Source organism: Pithys albifrons, chromosome 3, assembly GCF_047495875.1.
Source record: "Pithys albifrons albifrons isolate INPA30051 chromosome 3, PitAlb_v1, whole genome shotgun sequence".
In the NCBI taxonomy this organism is placed as follows: domain Eukaryota; kingdom Metazoa; phylum Chordata; class Aves; order Passeriformes; family Thamnophilidae; genus Pithys; species Pithys albifrons.
Genome location: NC_092460.1, coordinates 70666038 through 70680864, shown reverse-complemented (window position 1 = coordinate 70680864; position 14827 = coordinate 70666038).

Genomic DNA, 14827 nt, shown 5'->3' with positions numbered 1-14827 from the left:
CAGAGAAGGAACTGATAGCCAATTGCTGGGAACCTCACCCCATGCACAGTAAATATTCAGCAAGCAGAGAGGCAGCCTCCATAAATGATCAAGAAGCTCTCGAAACTTACAGCACTACACAATTAATACAGTCTGAGCATTTTTTTAAGCAGAGCAAATATTTGCTTTCAATTTCACGGCTAGCTGTTGCCGGCGACGCATGCAGCCTCTATGGGCACAAACATTCACTGGCTCCTTGTTTGCCTCTTGGTTTTCACACAAGGGAAGGGTTCAGTGCCAATGTGTAGTATTACAAATATAGAACTATTTGCTTTTCTCTGACGTTCAGCTGGTTTGAAATGGCTACTGATGCTTTTCATTTAATTTCTCATGTGGATTAAACAAACACATGCCACTCACAACTAACATTGCTGCTCATGACTCATTAAGTTGTGTTTCCTAACCAGGTAATCAATTGCCTGAAAATGTTGCGACAACAGAGTTGATGAGCTGTGTAATGTGAAGAGGATGGTAACACAACCAGCGGCCACCTTCTTCAGGCCTTTTGCACACAACAGTGCTGCATTGGGACTTCTAAAAAAGGAAGGATTTTTTTCTCATCATTTTAATCTTATGCTTGGAAAAATTTTGGATTGAAATTTATGTTATTTCCCCTGCCTTTTTCCTTACCTTGTTTTATTTAGGCTAGGTTACATCGTAGATACCATTATATCACATTACATCATGGGAAAGGTGGAGCACTAATGTCATTAGTTAGGGGCAGACAAAACTTTCTTTTTTACTACCTTCAGGGCAGAACACTTTGCTGATTAAAATATCCCACTGCCAGTTCACCTGCATTGCCCAGTATGCTGATCCAGACCTTGTCCCAGTATGCCCTATGGACACGGGGACAGCAAGCACACACTGTACCATCCCTCATCTCAGTGACAAAATGCAAAATCTAGGTAGTCCATCTGGGGCTATTTTGGTATTTGGATATTTATTGACATGATCTCTGAGTTTTGGAGTCCACATGGCACATTTGGACAGTGAAATAAAACTTTTTAAAATAACTTTTTAGTCTACTGTTGAACTGCTCTTGGAAAATGTTTAGTTACTAACAAAAATAACTACCACTCCCTTGCATTTATGTGGTCTAAAAATACTGTGTCATACAGAATTCTCTTATATTTCATTCACAAGTCTATAATTTTTTCTAAGTATTTATTTCTTACTATGGAAGCGTTTATTTTCTCCTGTGCCTGTGACACTAATTCTTGAAATGTTTCTATCATTGTCATGCTTCTGCAGTAAAACTTGGCCTTTGATTTCTAGGCATCTGTATTATTCTGTGTTAGCACATCATGAGAGATGGCAACAAAGCAGGACACAATTCATGGAGATGGGTTGGCAAGCTGAGGTATGCACACTAAGTAAAGCAAACTTTTGAGCACACATGGCCTTCTCCAGGTAAGATGTAGATGCAAACTTCAAAGCTTGGCAGAAGTGGAGGGAAGCTGCTCTAGGCCAAATTAGGTGTGTGTGTTAGGCCACCCAGCAGGAAAAGTAGCTGGTACTTGCTCAGTAAAGTGGAGAGATTTGAGAAATTTAGCCCCGGAAGTGTGGGGAGGGGTAATGCATCACCTGCCTGGTGTGACAGTAGGAAAGGAACAGACTGTGATGTGCAATGAAACATAGTTTCATAGCAAACTTTGGTTTGCTGCTTCTATTTCAGACCTGTACAAGAGCTTGTGCTTCTGCAAGATTTTTACTCTTAATTTTTTTTAATTATACCATTTCATCCAATAAAAGATGTAAACCCTACCTACAAAACTTGTCTTCTTTATGTTCTTATGTCTTTTTGGCTACAATGATGTATCTTTTCTATCTTGTGATACAAATAGTTATTGAATACAACTTCTTTTGACATCGTATTCTCATCTTTCATTTTACAGCATATGAAGGAGACAATATATTCATATGGCAAAGTTCATGGAGAGAAGTAACAAAATTAAGTTGTGAATCCTATGTCTTTTTAATGGACTTCTCTGAGATTATGCGTTCCTCTGCTACATTGCAGTTTTCACCACAGTCATGTTTAACATGTATGGGGAAAATGTCAGTGTTAGTTCTTTGACATCTAAATTGAAAATTCTTTAGTTTATTTCTGGTGTCCCAAATAGTTTTGGTGTGCATTTGGTTTTGGATATATTGCTTTGTCTCTTTTCTTGTTGCTGTTCCAGGAGATAGGTGTACACCTTTCAGACAAGTGAGAGATGCTTTATCTTTGGTAAAAATATGTTATGACATGTAGTTCTCTTACTGATCTATCATGGTGTGTCCTCAGATGTGCTTTTCTTGCAGAGCTGTTTTCTGAGTTAAAGAAGTGAGCAGCTGAAGTTCTGATAATCCCAAGCTAAATCTGAATCATGCTCATAAGTTTAAATATAAAACTAATACAAAAGTGTGATCAGGGTTTGCATATGTCAGCTTCATTTGCAAAATCAAATTCCAACAGGAAATGGAAAACAAGAAAATCATCCTAAGAGGATCTTAATAACTCTGAAATTTGTTCATTTTTATCCTATTTTTGTTTGATCTTCTCTAAAGTTCAATATGGTACATCAGGACTGTGCTTCCTACACAGGAAACCTAACAGATAGAAAATAATGTTAAATGGTCTTATATCCCAGCAGAATGAGAAACTGTTTGTAAAAAGAGGAGAATGTGAAGTGAATTTAAAGGAAATTTTTTCATAACTTAGTTACTTAACAGAAGCAGGCAGGAATTTTCGTAATTTTCTCTGAGGTATCAGATTGGTAGCTAATTAGTCAATGGGAAGGAAACACAGTAATATTGTTCTGTGTGCCGTCATATGACTCTGCCCAGCGGATAACGGTGGCTTTGCTGGCCCATGTGAGGGGCCCATGGAAGCTCCAGCGTGCGTGGCATGGCTGCTGCTGTCTCATCCAGCAACGTCCTGTGTGCCTACACAGCCAGGGGGTGGCTGCAGGGGGACACCCACAGTCAAACAGAACATCCACACAGCAGCCACGCTGTGCTGCCTCTCTTCATCTTCCTAATTCTCCTGCTTATAAGTCTCCTCCCAGAAGGGACCATGTCTTCCCTGAAACACCTTCATGTCCTTTAGCGCAGAAGTTTCTTGAAACATTTACTGTGAAAGGGCATCTGTGAGAAATTCCTTGACTGGTACAGCTGGAGGAACATCTGGCAATACTTGTAAGAGCCCATAAAGCTGAGAAGATGGTGTGTTTGAAGGTTGAAATGCACCCCAGAAACACAGCTTCTTTTACCCCCCTTCATCTTCCTGGCTATGCTGATGCCATGTTCTGTCTTATGGTGCCATACCCAATGCCGTGAAACACACAGAGGTTATTTTGGCCTGGAAAATGCCATGTGAACAGTTTTGGTAATGATCCAGCATGGTTTGTAATAGGATTAGGTATCCATGGCAGGCCTGGGAGTTGGAGTAACTCTTCTCATGCTGCAGAGTTTCTCCCTGTCACCCTTCTCAGCACAGGCCCCATTATTTGCTCATTTCAGTGCACAGTTTGAGTTCCACTTTCTTTCTTCAGTTTCCAAACTAATTCTATATAAGAGATCTTCAGTAAAAAAAAAAACAAACAAACAAAAAAACAACCAAACCACAAAAACAACCCACAACTTGTTTTAGGCCTGATTCCAAAGCTACTTTAAAATAAGCATTACTTAGCGGGACACTTCGAGGTGCTTAAAGCATATACTTAATTTATATCCCCAGAGCCCCAAGCACCATGCATGGAAGGACAACTTTGTCTTTAGGTTCCGGCAAGGCTGGACCAAGTGCTGCTCATTTCCTCCAGCAACATCATCACACTTGGAGTACAGCTGCTTATGTTCCAGCTATAAAACAACCCTGGGAGTGTAATAATGAATGTAATAATGATGCTGTCAGGTTTAAAGATGATTTTAATAACCCTCAGACATTATTCTGTATAGAAAATTTGGTTAGATGACGAATGAGCACCTTCACTGGATTTTGGAGGGAATTTGGAGCTCTCTTTCTGTTAGTGCCTCAAGTAATCCTTGTTAGCTTTGTGGTAGGTTTAAAAAAAGTGAATGTAAATTTGTGACAGCTAGTACCAATATCACATTAGATCACCATTGTTAAGACTATAAATCTCTTCAAAGCAAAGAATTTTTCCATTTTTATGTCTTCCAGGAAAGTGAACAACTTGACAACAGCAACATGATCCAAATTATTTATTCAAAATCTAAACTTCTTTCAATTTCTGTGTTGGTATGCTCTTGAAAATAATTCACCAGTCATTTGCCTTTGGTGCAGCCAGCTATAAAGAAAAATGAAAACAGCCTCACATTCCATTGACATACTTCTTCACCTTGTTATTCTTTTCAAAAGGCAAAGTTATCCTTCTTCAAAACAGAGGCATAGTTCAGGCCATCTATTTTGTTCCCCAAAGGCTGTTTTTAAATCCCCAAGAACAAAGATATTTCCTATGAGTCAAGGCAAATTCCTCCCTTCAAATGTGAATATCATCGTCAGTCTTTAGGCCAGACAAAAATACTTTCTTTTCCTTCCTATCTGGTTCCTGGAAAATTGCATCATCCTACCACTTCATGTTGATTTATTTTCAGGAAGTGAAGTTACTGCCTCAAGGTCAGAATCTTGTTTATGACTTTGCAATTTTTACGAGATTCATGTGATTCAGAATATTGTAATTTACTGAGAGTAGAAAGCCTACAGCATCACTGGTATGTTTAGGTATAGAGTGACAATCCTATGGTCCCTCAAAACTATATATCAAGATCACTATTTCCCTAGGGAATAAGTAAGTTTTAAATTTTATATTTGTAGTGCCAAAACTCATCACTGCAAAAGCTTTTTATAAAGTGAGAGAACATTTTTGTGGAGAGAGGCATACACATGCCTGTGTCGTTGCTCTGTGGCTGCTTAGGAGAAGGCAGAATGACCTACCTGCAGTTTGCCTGTAAGGGCAGTTGTGGGGCTACACTGGCTGTTACATGGGCCATGGCTGCTATGCCAGCTGTTGCTATGCCACTTCTTAGCTACCTTGACACACTTTGCTGTGGCAGGAATGAGCTCTTCTTTATTTTCCAGGATGAGTTTCTTCACTGTCAGCTTGAAAACCAGGACAGAAAAAGGTTTATGTATCTTAGTCTAAGAGTCAGAAAGAGATGAAGTCTGAAAAAGCTTAGTCATACCTTTTTGGTTTATTTGTATTGGTTATCCTCTCTAAAAATCCATGTTCAAATGGTGATGTGGACCTCCACACTACTCTGACAAGCTATTCCCTTGATTTCCCTAAGCATATAGATGCCAGTAATATATGGGAAGGTTCTGGCTTACAGTGATTTATTTTATTACTTATGTTTATGTGTCCGTGGGATAGAAGATAGCCTTGTGGGCACGAAGTAACAAGAGTTAAGTAATGACTCAGGTTTCCCTTGGAGACTGCCAACATGTTCAGTTTTCTCCAGTATTTTTCATTATGAATATTTATTAATGGAGTTGCTTTACAGGTTGGGCTGGCTGATGGTCAGTTCTTCACACATTCCGTTTTATGTACCTTATCCAGGATTATTTTCACAAACTACTTTCTACTTTCCTTTTCAAGGAAGGCAAGGAGGCAAACAAATAACCACAAAGTCACTTGGGAATTTCTTATGTTTTGCACAGACATTCTTCTCAGCTCCCTTCTCATTTGTCAGTGGTTCTACTTTCTCTCTTCTTCACAATCATGAAAAAATTCTCCTTTTTTGTTTCTTTACAGGCCTTTTCCCTCCTTTGTTTATTCTGGCTTGCTTCCCTTTCCTATGACTTGTGCTTCAGTGAGTTCCATTGCCAACTCCTAAAATACAGTTGTTGTCTATGTTTTCACTCCTGCTTGTGGGAGTCCTCAGTGACACCAACCTCCTTGCAAGCAGGGCCCAGCAGATCCCATTGTGATAAGTGCTTGGCCAACAGTGGTAGGTCCTTCCCCTGTGTAGAATAACTGGCTGCTGGCAGCTCTCATTTTTGCCCTTCAAGAACCATGAAGCAGGAGCCTTTGATCAATCATCCCTATTGTTAGCACACACTTGAATTTTTGCCTTGGACACCTTTCTCTTTAGGGCAGCATCCAGATCAGTGGCCTGCTTACCTCTGCTCCTCCATCTGCCAGCTTTCCACATCTACCAGCTCCATGGAAGGCTGCAGGGATAGTGGGCTCATGGCTAAAGGAAACGCTGGCTAATGGAGAAAACCCTGAGGATTTGCAAGCCAGATCACTGTGCAGGGCAGCAGGTAAACTTGGCCAAGTTGCAGCAGGAGGATGCAGAGAAAACTTTATGCTGTTACATTTTCAGTTATGCTTTTCAGCGTCAAAAGCAATCCATAGTTTAGTAACATTAATGCATCTGTTGGCTGTCATACTCACTACCATGATATTGCAATATTTCTCACTGTTTCTTTATCACTTCCAAATGTTCCCCCTCTTTTATACTTCTATAAAATATTACAGTTGGTTTGTTAGACTAGGTGAAAAGAACCTATGTACTTCCCCTTTGAATTCTGTTCATCTTTATAGTCTCTGAAAAGATCATACCAGAAACTACAAAGCAAATGAAGAGCAAAGAGATTTATATGTGAGAAAAAAAATTGCTAAGAGTTTGTAAAACCTTGTGAGAATTAGCAAACTGAATGGTCTTCAGTGTGTGTAGTGGAGGGAGAAGGTAAAGCTATAATACATTAATCTGAAGAAGAATGAGAGAAATGAAAGCAGGAAAGATTCTGCAGAGGGACTTTCGTAGTTTTATCTGTGTTATTGGACTATGTGCACTGATTGTGCACAGACAGGGAAAGAACCATTCTAGTCACTTCAGCAGGGAGAAAATCTGAATCACGCGGGCAACTCTACTCAGATAACAGCAGAACTGATAGGAACAAAATAAAGTGTAAAAGTACTTTAGGTTCCATGTGTTTAAGTTTACTCAGTATTTGTAAAAATAAGAAGGCAATCAAAGTAGTGACTCTAAGTAGTTGATGCCTTTTTCAGAAGGATTTCTGAACTTCTCTGAAGTTTCTGGATGACAAAGATTGTATCTGGTTCTTTCATACACCTGTCCATATTCAACAAAAAAAAGGAAATACTTTAGAGGTTTAATTCTGGTGAAGCTGCTGCTAGAAAATGCAGAAGAAGATCAACGTTTCCTCCCAAAGTAAAATTTGCAGAGGAAGACAGATGGGTATTCCAGCAGTTAACCATGTTCAGATATAATAACCATCACAGGACTTCTCCACTGGGACTGGGTGATAAGCAGTGTGCTGATTCAAGATACTGATTGTTTAAATATGTTGAAAAATTTAACCACAAGCTGGAAACTGGCTCTGTTAAGTGCAAGAGTAGTGAAGTGCTGCATTTGACCTACCACAAGGGCTGGAAATCTGTGGCAGCAAAAACCCAAAAACATTTGTTTTATGTTAAACTACAAACTTGGTTTTGAAATACACTCTGACCCAGCTGGTAGTTTACAAGATCTCACTGTGCAGAGCTTAGTGCTGGGGCCTGGGAAAAAAAAAAGCTTGTTGTGCTTGTCTCATAATCAATTTGATGTTCACATCAACTATATAAGATCTGAAGGAGCCAGGATGTGAAATGAATGCTCTCATGGAAGAAATGAAGATTAAGAACCAGCTTGCAGTGGCTGTTAGAGTGAGTATGGGCTTCTAAATGACCACGTGTGAGAGGAATTTGAGAATCATGGATCCTTCTGGGACTGAGGAAGGCAATATAGGTGTAGAAATCAGTACTGTCTCTTGTCTAGTTTACTGGAAGAGGAATTTGTTTTCTTCACTTTCTCATTTGAATTTTTACTGTCTTTCCTTGTAAGTGTAAACAGATTGTAGTAGCCCCTGTACTCTCTATTCCTAGCGTGTATATGCAGACACAGATGCACACGGAGTCACCCCAAACCACGATCATTATATCAAGCATGACTTCAGAATGTTTCCTGGGACACCCATGGTTTTAATAATCCATTTGGAAGAATGAAAATCTTGTTAGTGCTTGGAAACCTCATCTTTGCAGTAAGGCAAGAGACCTTTGGGATCTGTTCTTTGGGAAGGGAGCAAGTGCCAAAACCTGGCACAAGTGGAAAGCATGCAGCCTCTATGAGCTGTGTGACAGCAGCAGGCTACCCACAGCCCCCGTGGGTGGTCCATCTGTGTTACTGCAGATTTCATGATTTCTTGCACTCAAGACATTTGGGCGCAATTTTTGCAGGTGGGATGGTGTATGCTGCAGGCGTGCTGCTCCTGGCGCTGCTCCTTGGCAGGAAATACCTGCACCCAGTGCTGGCCCCTGGTAACTTCAGCAGCTTCTTGTGGCAGCTTGGTTTCCTGCAGCTGGTGTTCTTAGGAACTTCCTCACTTGTTTCCCCAAAAAACACATGCCTCATATGCTGTTTTCATTTGGAGCCCATCAATCCTCACACACCAACAGTTCCACAGTGGATGCCTCCCCAGTTGTGTCAGAAAAGCAAGCACAAACCCAAATATTTTAGGGGCATTTTTTTCAAACTGATCTTCTGAAGGTCTCTTGGTTGCCACTGTTTTCTAATGAAAAAGAAGGAAAGTGCTCATGCTCTCCATGACTGCTTTTCACATTTCCACAAAGCTGAGGCTCTGCTGTGCTTTTTGATCCCTGTTTTAGTCTTTTCCTCAGTGTTTTCCTCAGCCATGGTGCTGGGGCACACTCCCCATGTCTTGCCCACAGCGGAAATGCCTGCCAGTTTTATTAGTTGCCCAGGTCGTCAACGAGGATTCAAGTGGGCACTCCAGTGACGGTGCTGCAGGCAGGGTGAGGTGCCTGGGGGGCAACTCATGCCACCTCTCATGAGACCTGTCTGTCTGTCTGTTCTGTGTAGTCACCTGGGCTCCAGCCCTGAGGTACACTCCACCAGCGCATTGAGTCATTTTACTGAAGTGAGCAGGAAGGAGAAATATTGGAGGTTCACAAATTGATATTTAACAAAAAGTAGACATGTGATTGACCATGTTAGCCCCAGCCCAATAACTACGGAGTATTTGGAAATACCCACAGCATCTCACTTGGCTCTATTTAATTTTGCTGCAATCTGAGCTGTTTGGCAATGATGTGAAGAAGACTTTTAAAGATCATGAAAAAGCTAGTTTTATAAGCTAATCTTCCTTTCCAAGACCTGTACTGAGTTTCTACATTATTATTAGTACTTATCATATTTACTTAGTAATTTATGTTCTGCAAAAAGAAAGCCTTTTTAATATATGTAAATAATAATGAAAATTAAAAATACCACTTACTGATTGATTATGCCACTTGTTACTGGAATTAAATCCCTGTTCTCTTACTGGAATATGTTTTTGTTCTTTTAAATGATACCTAGCTTTAGATTCTTCTGCTGACGTTTTCCATCATGAGTAACTGCAGCAGGGTGGTGTTTTTGTACATCTGTGTGAAAAAACAATCAGACTAAATGATTTGGCCCATATGAGAATAAAACCAGGGAAAAGAGGACATAAAAAGTAATGAATAAATTTTCTGAAAAAGTTGCCCCTCCCATTCTCTACAGCAGGGCTTTGCGCTCAGCCAAAGGCTCGAGAGGCAAGAGGTGCTCGAACTGAGTGCAGAAGTGGACTTCTCTGGGTTGCTGAAGTAATCCCTGTGAGACTGCTGAAGAGCCATGACTGGAGGGATGGCCAGAGAAGAAGAAAATAAGGTTTGTATTCAGAGTGGTGGCCATAAGTAGTTCAGCTAGGCAGAGACTAGGAAAATCAAAGGAATATGTTTCCAGCTGTGCCTGGGTAAAGTAAAAGTGTAAGAATTGGTGCCGTGCTTGGGCAGGCACATAGGCAGGAAAGAAGGGAGATGAAGGTGGCTGGTAGTAGGAGGTTTCAAGAGGTGGTGTTACTGGGGAGCTGGTAAACTGGGACTAGGGTGCAAGCAAGAGTGGCAGAGTTGAGAGAGACACCTTATGACAGCTGAAAGCAGTTGCGCAAAAAGAAAGAAGGAAATGCATGTGAAAGCAGGTGGTGTCTACACTGTCACACTCAAGAGACTCAAAGTAGAAAGGCCAAAGAAGCCAGTGCTTGGCACATCTGTACTGGAAATGGGATGGCATGTTCACATTCCTTGAAGAAGGACAAGATTGGAGGCTCCTTCATGGCATCTCGGTTTCTTGTGGCACTGAAATTTGGGCATACACTGGCCATGCTCTTCTCTGTTTCTCCAGAAAGCAAACCTGGGCACTCAGACTGAATGAGAGCTGTGCTGCCCTGCAAACAGGGATATGAGCAAAGCCACAGGGAACCTTAGGGCACAACCTGAAACAATCTTGCTGCTGCATGAACACCTGAGGGTGAGGTGCCTCGGCATGACCTTGGAACAGGAGAGACTTGGTGAGGCCAGGGTGGAAGAAAGAGGTATATTTCAGGGGAAGCAGAAGATGACATCTGTCATATGCACAGATCTGACATCCGATCCCGTCAGATCTCGGAAGCTCAGCAGGGTCAGCCCCGGATTAGTACTTGGATGGGAGACCTCCCGGGAAATGCCGGGTGCTGTAGGTTCTAGTCCTGAGGACTTCACTGGCACTGTCCAAGCTCACTTGGCCGTGGCAGATGAACCTCAGGAGTTAAAGGGTGGGGCCAGTTCTGCGCACGCTGAGCCTCACCTAAAATCCACTGCGCAGGCTGGAAGGGCACACCCCTTCCCAAATCTTCATTCGTGAAGTTTGGCCATACCCATACCCCCAAGAGATTCAGAAATGTCAGCATTGTGCATAAACTCTAAGGGACAACTTAACCCTCTTCTGAAGCAAAGACCTTGTGGCAGGCAGAGAGGTTGAAAGCACAGGATTTGAGACTGTCACAATGAAATTTCAGTTTCTTTTTTTTTAAATCATGACACCCTCTCATTCATCTCACAGGACAAGCCAGCTCTTGGGAGAAAAAAGTACATAGGAAACACTGCCTCTCCTGTTATTTGAGTTGATGGAAATGCCTGATTACATGGAGGTGGACTTAATTGTTGAACTAGTCATGCAGGGTTCTATGGAAAGGGCTTCTCTAGTGCTATGAAATTATTGTGCAATGGTAGGCAACTCAAATGAATAAGCCTTTCTAGACTTGATCACCTTTCCAAATAGCTAGTTTGATGCTTAAGGTTCTTGTTTCAAGAATGATGATCACACAAAACCTATTTCAAATTATGCTTCAGATGCATGTAATGCTGAAATCTAAAATAAGCAAGTCCACATTGAATGGTGGACTCAAATACATGGCTGCATCACGGTACTGCCTCTCCATGCTCAGGGTCCCCAGAGCTGTGTACTGATTCACACCTTCTTACAGGCCTGCAACATTGTGCAAATGAGTAATTCGTGTTTCACAAAGACATCATTAAAATGGGAACTAGGAAGGAATGAGGACATTCCCCCCTCAACAGCATGGGCTCGGGAGTTTGTGCAAATACATAAACACTGTGAACGTACAGAAAGCATAATACAAAATACAATAATGAACAGCTACTGAGGATTCCAGGAAACAAATACTATGCTATCATGTAATTAATGCAAGCTTGAGGCATTTCCTAGTTTCAGGGCACTTAATTATACCTCTTTAATATTCCTTTCCTATACTGTTTTGCTTTGTACGTGACACACTGAGTTACAACTCCAGTGTCTCTAACATTATTCTTAATATTTGGGACAGATATTCATATGAATTGGTAGAGATTTATAAACTAAGAATAGATATGCTGCACTTGGTTTGTACCCAATTTCTAAAATGGAAGTGAAACAGGCACAACAGTTCTGAAGTTTTACCTAAGCAGGTATTCTTCACCTAGAGATTCAAATGAAGGAAAGTGGCACTTTTTATACAAGATCTAACATATTGAGTCTTGTCTCTGGTTATGCCTGTTCTGAAAAAATCATCTAATGCAGGTTCCTTGGAGAATTTAATCTCTTGTTTAAATGCCCAGACTTGTTCTATTTACCCTTCTAGTGTCATAAATTGTGGATATAGTTGTATGCCCTTTTCTCTTCCCCTCCTGCTTTCTTGAAAATTGCTCAGTAAGTTAAGTATACCTGAAATTAAAGGTACAGTTTCAATACAATCTGCAAACAAAATTCTACGAATGCCTCCCCCCAGAAAAACACCACACCTTTGCTTAGGATTATCTGTTTATTTATTTCAGTTAAAACAAACATACAATGTTTCATGGAAACTGTGTTGTTGGCCCACAGTCTAGCCAACAACTGCAGCTGGACTGCCGGCCTCTACCAATACAGTGGGTATTTACATATGTACACGGATGTACCGTAGGATGCCCGAATTTGGCAGCCTAACAGGTATGGTTAGATTGCAAAGGTTGTTAACTTGCTGCATTCAGGAAGTTGCAACATCCATGGTAAATATTAGAGGAAAAGTATGCATGAACCTGAACAATGCCTTCTATGGACCCAAGTGATTCCTGTTTTTATTGCAACATATACATTTGTAATAAATACAATTTTAGTGTTTTCTTACACAACTTAGGCGTAACACACTTCTGTAAGCATTATACTTTCTTGTAAAAGGCTCTTTCCTTTGACAGTTGTTATACAGATGTACAGCATGAACAAGTCCTTGAAATGATGTCAGAATCAGTAATGAGAGGAATATATACATAAATCCTGGACTGCAAACCTACATTATATACATTATACTTACAGTATATACACACATACAATTTATGTACATACACTATCATAAATATTGAAAAATAGGTTTAGTTTTAATGGATTAATGTTTTATAAATAACATGTTACATTTATGACTGAAATATCATGGAAGACAGCAATGTCTAACTGAGGTGACAAAACAGTGGTTTAATACTGAAGCTGCTCTTTTAGGTGGTTTATAATGTAGGTAACTTTAAACAGACAGGTTTGGAAAAAAATAATAATTAAAAAAATTGTATATTGGAAATCAACCCAGCCAAGTGGAACTCAACTGTTGCAGGTGGAGAGCCAGTCATCCAATAATATAACACATAATGTATAGTCTGGAAATTGCTACATTAAGGAAATCATGACATGTAAATACATTATGAGGTGTCATTACAAAAATCTTCCTCCTTTCTGGTTGTTGAGAAGGACTTTGTAGTAACTTCTCATTTACAACTCCTTCCTCTTCCATGGTTACTGTGAGAAAGGACGCTATTTCTCACTTTCTTTCCTCCTTTTTAAATCCTAGCAAGGGAAGCAGTTCATCCCTTATGTGCTACAAATTGCTCAAAGGTAGACAACATTTTAATCCTCTTCCACCTTTGCACATTTGTGGAGGAAGAAGAAAAGCTGCCAAAGTACTGAGGAGGCACATGCTCAGCACTTCTGTGGAGATCAGGTAACATGGGATAGTTAGCCATGGATGTACAGTACCTGAGGCAGAGAAGTACCTAAGGAGTGTTAGTCAGTGCTGACTCCAGGATCGTGAATTGCCAGTTGAGTACCACCAAACAAATAATACAAGTAACACAAGAGGAATCTAACTTCTCATTACAGTTTTACACTATAGAGTTAGCGACCAGTACTTACAGTCATGCAGAAGTATCAATACAAAATACCTGCAGTTGCTTTTTCCACAGATTTCAAATGGCTGGGCAGAGATTGACATTATCTGCCAAACAGTGACTATTGTTTAGATGTATTTCTGATTAATTCTACAAGAGCAAAAAAGTCTCAGGCACTGTATAATCAATGGATTACAGGCCCTTACTTGTTCTCTCTGACACGACAACCGAGCGGGATATTGTAAATCGATTTTTAACACATTGTGTCAGATGAAGACAGTTGACCACATTGCCATGATTATTTCATTAATAATCTCTCTCTAGGCTTTTGTACCCAATATTGCTGTGTTTGAGAACCTCTAATAAGCCAAGTACGCTGTTATACAAGTGTTACCTCTCTTCAACCTGGGATAAGAAAGAAAGAGTAAACATGCAGTAGAAACAAAATAGCTCATCACAACCATACAGCACCTGTTTCGTCAGCTATGGCTCATAGGAAACCTATTTCTGAAGCAAACAAGTATGAGATGACTATCCAGCCTATGAGGTTATCTTGAATACTACTATACAGTATAGATTGGAAGAGTAATCCCAGTTGTGTATGTGAAGAGAGCTTGTACCAAGTATGACTTATTGGTGCAGTTATTTTGTGGATTTGACTCAGAAACAGAATAGTCAAGTAATTAAAAATCCAATAATGGATGAGAAATTTGAGAAATACTGTACAGTTTTTGAATATTATACAAGGAGTAGACTACATTAGGACCTTTCATTTTCCTACAGAGTGTTTCAAGATATGTTGGACAGAAAAAAAACCCAACAAACATTGCTACAACTGACAATGGACCTTAATAATAAAGGGAATTTAAGGAGGGAGTTTTGTAATAATGGCATCATATACTCCAGTGCCATTCAGTTTATATCTACAACAGGAAAAACAAAACAAAACAAAAAAGAACAAAAAAGCAAAACCTCCAAACCCTGTTTTACACAATTGCACTACTGAGTACCTCAAGAAGGGAAATGTCAATGCCATCTTTACAATTTCAGATTATCTAAGCTTTTCTCAAATGTACTCACTTCTAAATGGTGGGGGTTTTTAAAGCTTGACAATGTGGATTTCCACACCATTTTTGGGTACTAAGGTAACTATAGTTACTCAAGTAAACTGACAAATGATTTTCAGGATTATTTTCACTCTAATTTGAACTAGGTGAATTTCATGGGAAGCA